The sequence below is a fragment of the Scylla paramamosain genome, chromosome 4, assembly GCF_035594125.1.
Source record: "Scylla paramamosain isolate STU-SP2022 chromosome 4, ASM3559412v1, whole genome shotgun sequence".
Taxonomy (NCBI): Eukaryota; Metazoa; Arthropoda; class Malacostraca; order Decapoda; family Portunidae; genus Scylla; species Scylla paramamosain.
In genome coordinates this window covers 31,109,527-31,119,526 of record NC_087154.1, presented here as the reverse complement: position 1 = coordinate 31,119,526, position 10,000 = coordinate 31,109,527, and the positions used below count along the sequence as shown (strand labels likewise).

At 45.2% G+C, this 10,000-nt stretch overlaps 1 protein-coding gene across 1 annotated transcript in view; it reads left to right on the top strand.

Moving 5' to 3' along the window:
• LOC135099991 (guanine nucleotide-binding protein G(o) subunit alpha) overlaps window positions 1–10,000 on the top strand; it is a 228,984-nt gene that overhangs the window by 1,286 nt on the left and 217,698 nt on the right. The window lies entirely within an intron of this gene.

Sequence of the window (10,000 nt, the reverse complement as noted above, 5' to 3'; positions counted from 1 at the left end):
GTTGTCGAGAGAAAGAGAGAGAGAGAGAGAGAGAGAGAGAGAGAGAGAGAGAGAGAGAGAGAGAGAGAGAGAGAGAGAGAGAGGGGGGGGGGATAAGGCAAGCAAGAAAATTAAGGTAAAGTGAACAGAAGATAAATAGAAAAGAAGTATAATTAAAAAGAAAAAAAAAGTTAAATGAAGAGGAAAAACACGAATAAAAAGAAGAAAAAGCAAAAATGAGCATAAATAGTAGAGAGAGAGAGAGAGAGAGAGAGAGAGAGAGAGAGAGAGAGAGAGAGAGAGAGAGAGAGAGAGAGGCGGCAGCAAGATGGAAGGAAAGGAGCAGGGAGTTGTAATGGTAGCTGGAGGAGGAGGAGGAGGAGGAGGAGTAGGGGAGGCAAAATTAGGTAAAGGAGAAATATGGGGAATATTACGTTAAAAAAAAAAAAAAAGAAAGGGGTTGTCGTCGGTAGGAGAATGAGGAAGAAGAAGAAGAGGAGGAGGAGGAGTAGGAGCAACAAAATTAGTTGGGGAAAGATGAGGAGAAAAACTAGAAAAGTAGAACAAGAAGAAGGTATAGAAGAAAGAAGATCAGGAAGACGAGGAAGGAAAGAAAATAAATAATAAGCGGAGAGTGAGAGAAAAAGAGGATGAGAGGTGAGGAGGTATAGGGAGAACCCAGAAGGAGGAGGAGGAGGAGGAGAAGGAGGTAGACATGGCAGCAGCGTGAATGAGGCAGGTCAACAGCACACCGTCCCATGCTGGTTTGTTTATTCTCTGAATGTTTCATGGCAAATGCATCAAAGGCGGGAAGTCAAATGATATACAAACATCTGGCAGGCCTTACACCCCCTCACGCGGCAGTCCCCGGGGGCGCGCCTCTGTGTCTGTGGGGTGAAGAGGACCAGGAGAGGAGGACAAGGAGGACAAGGAGGAGGAGGAGGACAAGCTGGTGGTGGTAGTGGTGAATAGGGTGATGTTTTTAACTGAGTACTCACTGCTACCGTTGCCTCCAGTACAGTATGTCTTTGCTGAGTATCTTTGCTACCAGTACTGCCTTCGCTGACTGACTGCCGTTGTTACCAGTACTGCCTCGTCTCATTACTATTGCTGACTACCATTACAACTAGTACTACCTTTGCTTACTAAAATTGCTGTCTCCAACTACCATTGCCACTAAAGGTTGTTACGCTGATTGTGTTGTTTGGGTGTTGCTTACTATCATGGTCGTCGTTAATATTGTTAGTCTCCAGAACTACAATTATGATTTTGTTTGTTTTATTTTATTTTATTTATTTTTTTGTTCTATTCCTAACTATTATTAGTATGACTTTTTTTTATTTGTTTTGGTGTTGTTTCTCATTATTGTTATTGCTATCATCATCATCATCATCATCATCATCATCATCATCATCATCTTCATTATCATCATTCACCACCCAGCACTGTCATCACCACTGCTTTATGGTAACATCAACCATACAAGCTTCCTAATGTTTTGTTTGCTTTCACCATCACCATCACCATCACCATCGCCATCACCATCATTACTACCACCACCGCTCGTCTGCTCATCAATCACCATCACCACATCATCACCACCATTATCTCTATCTGTTCATCTATTCATTCATTTACACTCTCTCTCTCTCTCTCTCTCTCTCTCTCTCTCTCTCTCTCTCTCTCTCTCTCTCTCTCTCTCTCTCTCTCTCTCTCTCTCTCTCTCACATTTCCCATCATCTTCTGGTGGATTTATTTCTTTTCCTCCCATTTGGATTCCTGGCAGTGGGGGGAGGGAAAAGAATCGTCAGATGGGGGTAGGGAGGGTGAGAGAGGAGGAACTGAGGGGGACACAAGGGAATTTAGAGAAAGAGAGAAAGAGAGAGGAGCTATCGGGGTTCTTGGAAAAGATGAACAATGGAAAAAGGAAGGAAGGAAGGAAGAAGAGGGAATGGGCGATTTTACGAGGAGGAAGAAGGAAATACGCAAGAGAGAGAGAGAGAGAGAGAGAGAGAGAGAGAGAGAGAGAGAGAGAGAGACTAGGAAATCCGCTGGCCTTTCCTCCTAGTCAGAGCCTCACGCCATTCCGTCATTATCACTCCCTCAGAAGCAGGCTGGAGGACTGACCACACAACACGCTGACGGGGACACTGCACAACATCCGCCTTTGTGACCTGTCCTCTCCCTCCTGCTCTTAAATGACCTGTAGTGGAGAGAGAGAGAGAGAGAGAGAGAGAGAGAGAGAGAGAGAGAGAGAGAGAGAGAGAGAGAGAGAGAGAGAGAGAGAGAGAGAAGCACAAATTCCGTTTTCCCAAATGTATCAGGGCGTTATCTCGTCTGCTTTTAAGAGGTTGTAGTGGAAGTTACTAGGGTTTTTCAATGACGTTTTCATGGTTTGATGGATTAGCAAGGGTTTTGTGTCATCAATGGGAAGAAAATATCATTAAAATTCATGAAAGTAAGAGTAATCATCTCTGGGATCTTTAGAAATTGTCCAGTTGAGAGAACAAGGCGTTTAGGAGAAGAAAATATGAGCAAACAATCAGCAGCTCTTTTTCCCTCTACGTAACATCGTTGGTGATAAGCTACAGCAATTACTCGTAGGTCCCTGGTCTTAAACGCTTTGTTCTCTCATCAAGATTATTTTCAAAAGCCACAGAGAGGAGGAGAAGTGATTTCTTTAGTGCGGAATCCTTGTTTACTCACACTACTAAAAGCAATGTATGAAGTCTTTATAAACATCTACAAAAAAGAAAAGGCATAAAAAGAGTACATTTTGCAATTTCTAGCCTGTACAGTATTTGCACCCGGCTGTGAAACAAGGAAAGATGTTTCAAAGTGGTTAATGATTGCAGAAAGACGTGTGAAATGGCAGTGATAGGGTTAAACTACAATATTACCGGAATCCTGAAAGCACCATTGAAAGCCCAAATAATTCCTCACTACAGCCTGTGAAATGTTAGAGATAAGATTTTTTTAGAAGCACGGCCGATCTAAAGTAAGAGGTGTAGGACAATAAACTCGTGGAGGGGGCAAAGAGGAACCAGAGCTAAGGAAAGGCGTGGGATGGTTAAGAGAGCCCTCCATCCAGAAGAGGCTGACGGAGGAATGAAGCTAGGACTCGTATTTCTCAAGCGTTGGGGGTTATTTAAGAGTCCTCGCGAGTTCTCTAAGAATGTGCATAAACTTGTGAGATAACTTATGAGGTATGAAAACTTCTGTGTAGGGCGAGAAGCGGCGAGTTTTCCTACCGACGTGTAATACTATGGCTTGTATTGAGAAACGGTCCGCTGTCTTACCATGGCTATTTCCAAAGGTCACAGAGGTCATTAGCCGGATTCTCAAGAGTTTTTATCCTGTTAATAATGTGGAAGACTTATTAATCTATCACTGGAACCGTAAAAAAAACCACCCTTAAAAGCCGGCGTCACTTCAACTAGAGCCCTTTTGGAAGAAGTGCAGGTGGTGCGTAGAAGTGTTTCAAAATATTGTACATAGGCATCCTCGTGACGGTGAGGTAAAATGTGAGGTTAATTTTTACTGTGTGTTTCGTCTCATGAATTGCCTTGTTTCGTGTTGTTTTGTGTTAAGTGGTGTGGTGGGTTACTCCAGAGAGGAAGGAGATGGAAGAGAAATAATTAGAAAGAAGGAGAAATGTGATACTACCAACAAGATTTTGTGTATTTGTGGTGAGAGAGAGAGAGAGAGAGAGAGAGAGAGAGAGAGAGAGAGAGAGAGAGAGAGAGAGAGAGAGAGAGAGAGAGAGAGAATAAAGGGGAAAAATTTAGATTAGAGAAGGAAAATGGAACACACATTCCCCCCACCTCTCTCTCTCTCTCTCTCTCTCTCTCTCTCTCTCTCTCTCTCTCTCTCTCTCTCTCTCTCTCTCTCTCTCTCTCTCTTGATGTTATAATTTTCCCACAGTGCTTCACGCTATCTGGCCAGTGAGAGAAATGAGAGTTACATCTCTTCCTCCTCCTCCTCCTTTTCTCCCTCGTCTTCCTCTTCCTCTTCCTTTTCCTCCTCTTCTCCTCCTCCTTTTCAGTATGTTTCGCTGCTGGTACAACTACTACTACTACTACTACTACTACTACTACTACTACTACTGTTAGTCATTCTACTGCCTCTTGTGCTGTTTTCTACTATACATCTGTTACCTTTTCAACCTCCTCCTCCTCCTCCTCCTCCTCCTCCTCCTCCTCCTCTTCTTCTTCTTCATCTTCCTCCTCCGCCTCTCACGATGGAGGGAAATATTCGACAGCCTCCCTCATTTTTCCTCCAGTTTCCCTTGACCTTGGAAAACGAGAAAACTCCCACATCTCTCTCTCTCTCTCTCTCTCTCTCTCTCTCTCTCTCTCTCTCTCTCTCTCTCTCTCTCTCTCTCTCTCTCTCTCTCTCTCTCTCTCTCGGTTTATGCTCTCTTTCTTTCAGGTTTCAGGATTTCTATTTTATTTTTTTCCTCTCCTGTTCCTTCCTTTCTTCCTTCCTTTTCCTTTCTCCTCTTCCCTTCTTTCCTCCAATCTTCCATGATTTACTCTTCTTCCTCCTCTCATCTTTTATTCTTCACTTTCCTCAGCCTTTTTTCCCGATTTACTCCTCTTACTCCTTCTCATCCTCTTTCTCCCCTTCCCTTTTCTTTTCTCCTCCTCCTCCTCCTCCTCACTCCATGTTCCAAGGCCATCCCTCCCATTGGCCGCAAGCTATGCTCCTTCTTTCATCTTTGCCTCTCCCGCCTCTCACGCTCTCCTCCTCCTCCTCCTCCTCCTCCTCATCCTCCTCCTCCTCCTCATCTGTTCTTTTTTATCCCTCTCCCTCATCGTCTTCATCCACTTCTACTTCTTCTTCTTCTTTTCCTCCTCCTCCTCCTCCTCCTCCTCCTCCTCCTCCTCCTCCTCCTCCTCCTCCTCCTCCTCCTCCTCCTCCTCCTCCTAAAATCAAGTTAGGAATGTTTTATTTATGTCTGTTTTATTTTCTTTTGTTGCTTCTGTTTCATCTTTTATAGTCTTACCTTTTTTTCCTCTCTCTCTCTCTCTCTCTCTCTCTCTCTCTCTCTCTCTCTCTCTCTCTCTCTCTCTCTCTCTCTCTCTCTCTCTCTCTCTCTCTCTCTCTCTCGTGTTGAGGCCTGTGTAATATCTTCAACGTTTTTCTTCTTTCTTTTCTCTTTCTTTCATTCATTCTTTCTTCCTGCCTTGTTTCACTTTTCTTTTATTTCTATCTTTGTTTTTTTTTCTTGTTTGCGGTAGTGTATATATTTTTCCTTTTTTTTTCCTCTTTACTTTCTGTCCTTTTCTTTTTTTTTTTCACCCCACCTCTGTATTTCTTGATGGCGGCATGGGGGAAGTGTTTCAGATAAATAAAATTACAAATACGTACAGTAGCAGTAGAGGTCCTGTTCTCCATACACTAAGCACTGCAAGACACCTCCCACCGACTCATCCCTCCCAGCTAAGGTCGCCAGGCTGGAAAGGGAAAGCGGAACCAAGGTGCACCGAGCATTTTTACCTTGAATTTGTGAGGGTAGCGAGAGATGCGGAATCGTCTTATTTTGGCTCGATATGCTGGTTGGTAATGTGCCGTGTTTGTGAGGTAGATGGGGAGAATCCTTCACTTTTACTATCCTACAGCTTCAACTTTAGATAGTGACGATATAAAAAAAAATAAATAAAAAAATTGTAATGTAATGATGGCAATGTGTCGTGTGTGCGTGTGTGTGTGTTCAGGACTTACTAGGCGTGTATAGGGGAGCGTGTGTGTGGGCGCGGTGAGGACACTTTGGGCGATGCGGCAGTCTTCCTTGCCGCTTTCTTGGAAGGCAGGAAGAGGAGAAGGAGGAGGAAGAGGAGAAGGAGAAGGAGACTAACACGGCTTTCCAAATGTGAATCCTGGAAACTATTGCTGGCTGTGTTATGTCCTGATTCCTCCTCCTCCTCCTCCTCCTCCTCCTCCTCCTCCTCCTCCTCCTCCTCCTCACAACTGGCGGTTTTTCCCACCCCTCCTCTCCCTTACTGCTTCCCCATCCCTCCTCTTCACCCTCCTCCATCTCACTTAATGCTCTTCCTTCCCTTTCCTCATTTCTTCCTTCCTCCGCCATCTCTCTCTCTCTCTCTCTCTCTCTCTCTCTCTCTCTCTCTCTCTCTCTCTCTCTCTCTGATAGTGGTCTCTCTATTCGCGGTGTTTAGCTTCCTTAAAATTTTATTACCCGATAGATTTCCTGTCGGTGTCTCCCTCCCTCCCTTTCTTCCTCCCTCTCACTCTCCCTCCCTCCTTCTCTCCCTTCCTCCCACCCTCTTCTCCTCTTTCTTCTTCTCTCTGATACTTTTTTTTTGGACGCGGCTTTTGCTGACCTACACACACACACACACACACACACACACACACACACACACACACACACACACACACACACACACACACATACGAACTTCCTCCTCCTCCTCCTCCTCTTTTTTTATATTTTCAGCCTTCATTTCTTACGTCTTCTCCTCCTCCTCCTCTTCCTCCTCCTTCCACTTGCACCCTTTAACTTTCTTCCTTCTCCTCCTCCTCCTCCTCCTCCTCCTCCTCCTCCTCCTCCTCCTCCTCCTCCTCCTCCTCCTTTCAAGCATACACGTGTCTCCCTTGTTATTCCTCCTCCTTCTTTCCTCCACCCTCAAACGAGTCTCTTGTTATACCTCCTCCTCCTCCTCCTCCATGAAAGCCAGCTGAGTGACGTGAACGGAGAGGAAGAAGAAGGAATGCGATAGAACAGGCGCATAGAAGAGGAGGAAGGAAGAGGAGTAGGGAAAAAAATAAAAAAAAGATAAGAATACAGGTAGGAAGAAAGGAATGGGAGATGTCAAAACAGAGAGGGGTAACTGAAGGAGTGGAGAGAGAGAGAGAGAGAGAGAGAGAGAGAGAGAGAGAGACAGACCAGTATCCCGTTCTGTACGTAGCGAACGAAGCTGGGGTCCTGAGAATATGCAGGGGCGTGGCGGGCAGGAAGCAGCAGTGTGTGGCGCCGCTGCGGGGGTAGCGGGGCTGATCGGCCGGCGCCACCGTTCCCCCCCTCCCTCCTCCCCTCCACCACGCCCTCCTTTTCCACTGCTTCTCTCCTCCCCTCCACAACCTCTTCCCCCACATTTACTCACCACGCCCTCCTCTTCCACTACCCCCTTCCTCGCCTCCACTGCGTTCTCCTCTCCCCCTCTCCTTTCTTCTCCCATCCCTCTCTCCCTATCCACCCACTCCTTTCCTTCTTCCACTCCCCCACCCCTCTCCCCCTCTCCACCCTCTCCTTGCCTCCTCTTCCACTGCTGTTTCCTCTTGTCTAGTTCTCCGTCTCTCTCTCTCTCTCTCTTCCATTCATCCTTTCTCGTTACTTTTTCTCTTTTTTCCTTACTTCTTCCTTCTCTCCCTTTCCATCGTGTCGACTTTTCTGATGTTTTTCTTTATTTTCTCAGTTTTCCTTGCTTTTTTTTTGTTATTTTCTCCTCTTCTGTTATTCAGTATCCGTTCTCTTCTGTTCTTTACGTCCTTTTCCGTTTTCTTTCTCACTTTTTTACTGATTTTCCTAACATTTTCTTTCCTTCCTTTTCGCCTCCTTGTGTTATTTACTCTCTCTCTCTCTCTCTCTCTCTCTCTCTCTCTCTCTCTCTCTCTCTCTCTCTCTCTCTCTCTCTCTCTTCTGTCACTATTTACCCATTCTTTCCCTTCGTTCTCTACTCAGTTCTGTTCCTCTCTCTCTCTCTCTCTCTCTCTCTCTCTCTCTCTCTCTCTCTCTCTCTCTCTCTCTCTCTCTCTCTCTCTCTCTCTCTCTCTCTCTCTTACTCTGTTTCACTACTCCACCGTTCTCCCATCCTTCCTCTGCTCCTCTCTGCGGCATTTCCTCTCTTCCCAGCTCTCCGTCTTCCACTCTCTTCCACTTTCCTCTCCCTTCCCCTTCATTTCTCTCCTCCTCCTCCTCCTCCTCCTCCTCCTCCTCCTTCTCCTTTCCTTCTTTCCTTCCTTCCTTCTGCTGCAGTTGTTGGTTGATGGACGTGAAAGAAGTATTGTTTTGGAGCATAGCCATCCTCCTCCTCCTCCTCCTCCTCCTCCTCCTCCTCCTCCTCCTCCTCCTCCTCCTCGTTTTCCACGTTTTCTTTTCCTCGTTCGTTTTCTTTCCCTTTCAAGTTTGATTTTGTTTTAGTGAGTTTATTTTTCTTTTGTATCCATTTCGTTGTTTTTTTTTTTTTTTTTTTTTTCTATTGGGTTAACTGTTTCTTCTTCTTCTTCTTCTTCTTCTTCTTCTTCTTCTTCTTCTTCTTCTTCTTCTTCTTCTTCTTCTTCTTCTTCTTCTTCTTCTTCTTCCACATTTTCATGTTTCTTCTCCAAACAGAATCATCGTTTCCTCTTATCACTCATCACCTCCTCCTCCTCCTCCTCCTCCTCCTCCTCCTCCTCCTCCTCCTCTTCCTCCTCCTCCTCCTGCTGCTGCTACTGCTGCTGCTGCTCTTCTTGTTCTTGTTCTTGTCCTTGTTTTTGTTCTTCTTCATCTTCTTGTTCTTCTTCTTCTATTGACAATTATTGCTTCCACTTTGTCACTCCTTTTTTCCCTCTTTTTGTTATCCTCTCTCTCTCTCTCTCTCTCTCTCTCTCTCTCTCTCTCTCTCTCTCTCTCTCTCTCTCTCTCTCTCTCTCTCTCTCTCTCTCTCTCTCTCTCTCACATTCGTTTTCGTCCTCAATCCTTTTCCCATCATCCATCCACTATTCCTCCTCCTCCTCCTCCTCCTCCTCCTCCTCCTCCTCCTTCTTCTTGAGCGGAAGAAAATACGCCCAAGTGATGGATAGCAGCTAAGAGCCTGTGGACACGACTCTCTCTCTCTCTCTCTCTCTCTCTCTCTCTCTCTCTCTCTCTCTCTCTCTCTCTCTCTCTTCCTCTTGGCGTCTTTCTTGTTCCTTTTGTCTTTCCTCTTTATTTGGTTCGCTGACACATCCCTCCCTTAAATTCTCTCTCTCTCTCTCTCTCTCTCTCTCTCTCTCTCTCTCTCTCTCTCTCTCTCTCTCTCTCTCTACTCTCTACTCTCTGCTCTCTAGTTATTGATCGGTGTGTCTTTCTATCTGATAAATCGAATATCTTCCAAATTATGAAGATTAATGTTACCTGTGTGTTCCTCATTGTTACGTGACCTTACCTACGTCTCCACACACACACACACACACACACACACACACACACACACACACACACACACACACACACCTATCGGTTTTTCTAAGTAGGTGTGTTTGTGATTGTTTTGTCCGTGTTGTGTTTGTGTGGGAAAAAAAATAAGGATTACAGAGAAAGTTGCGGAAGAAAGTGTGGGAATATTGTATTTATAGTGTGTGTGTGTGTGTGTGTGTTGAAGTACTATATGTTTCAGTCTCTCTTTCTTTCTCTCTCTCTCTCTCTCTCTCTCTCTCTCTCTCTCTCTCTCTCTCTCTCTCTCTCTCTCTCTCTCTCTCTCTCTCTCTCTCATTGCGTATATATGTTTAATTCAGCTTTAATTCATATCTGGTGGTGATGGTGATGGTAATGGTGGTGGTGGTGGTGGTGGTGGTGATGGTGGTGGTGGTGATGGTGGTGATGGTGGTGATGGTATTTGTTACTCTCACATGTTTGTACCAAAGGAAAACGAACCCGATGCTCCTAATGTTACTTCTTGACTCTCTCTCTCTCTCTCTCTCTCTCTCTCTCTCTCTCTCTCTCTCTCTCTCTCTCTCTCTCATTTTCAACGCTTCCTCCATTTTTTTCCCTCTTTTTTTCATCCTCTGCCATTCGTCTTTGTTTTATCATTTCCTATCTTCCATTCATTGTCTTCTGAGGTCATTTTGTATCTCATCTGTCCTCTCTCTCTCTCTCTCTCTCTCTCTCTCTCTCTCTCTCTCTCTCTCTCTCTCTCTCTGGGTCCCTCGCTCGCTCGCTTATTCATCGTTACGCACGGCTGAAACATTATCAGAGAGAGAGAGAGAGAGAGAGAGAGAGAGAGAGAGAGAGAGAGAGAGAGAGAGAGAGAGAGAGAGA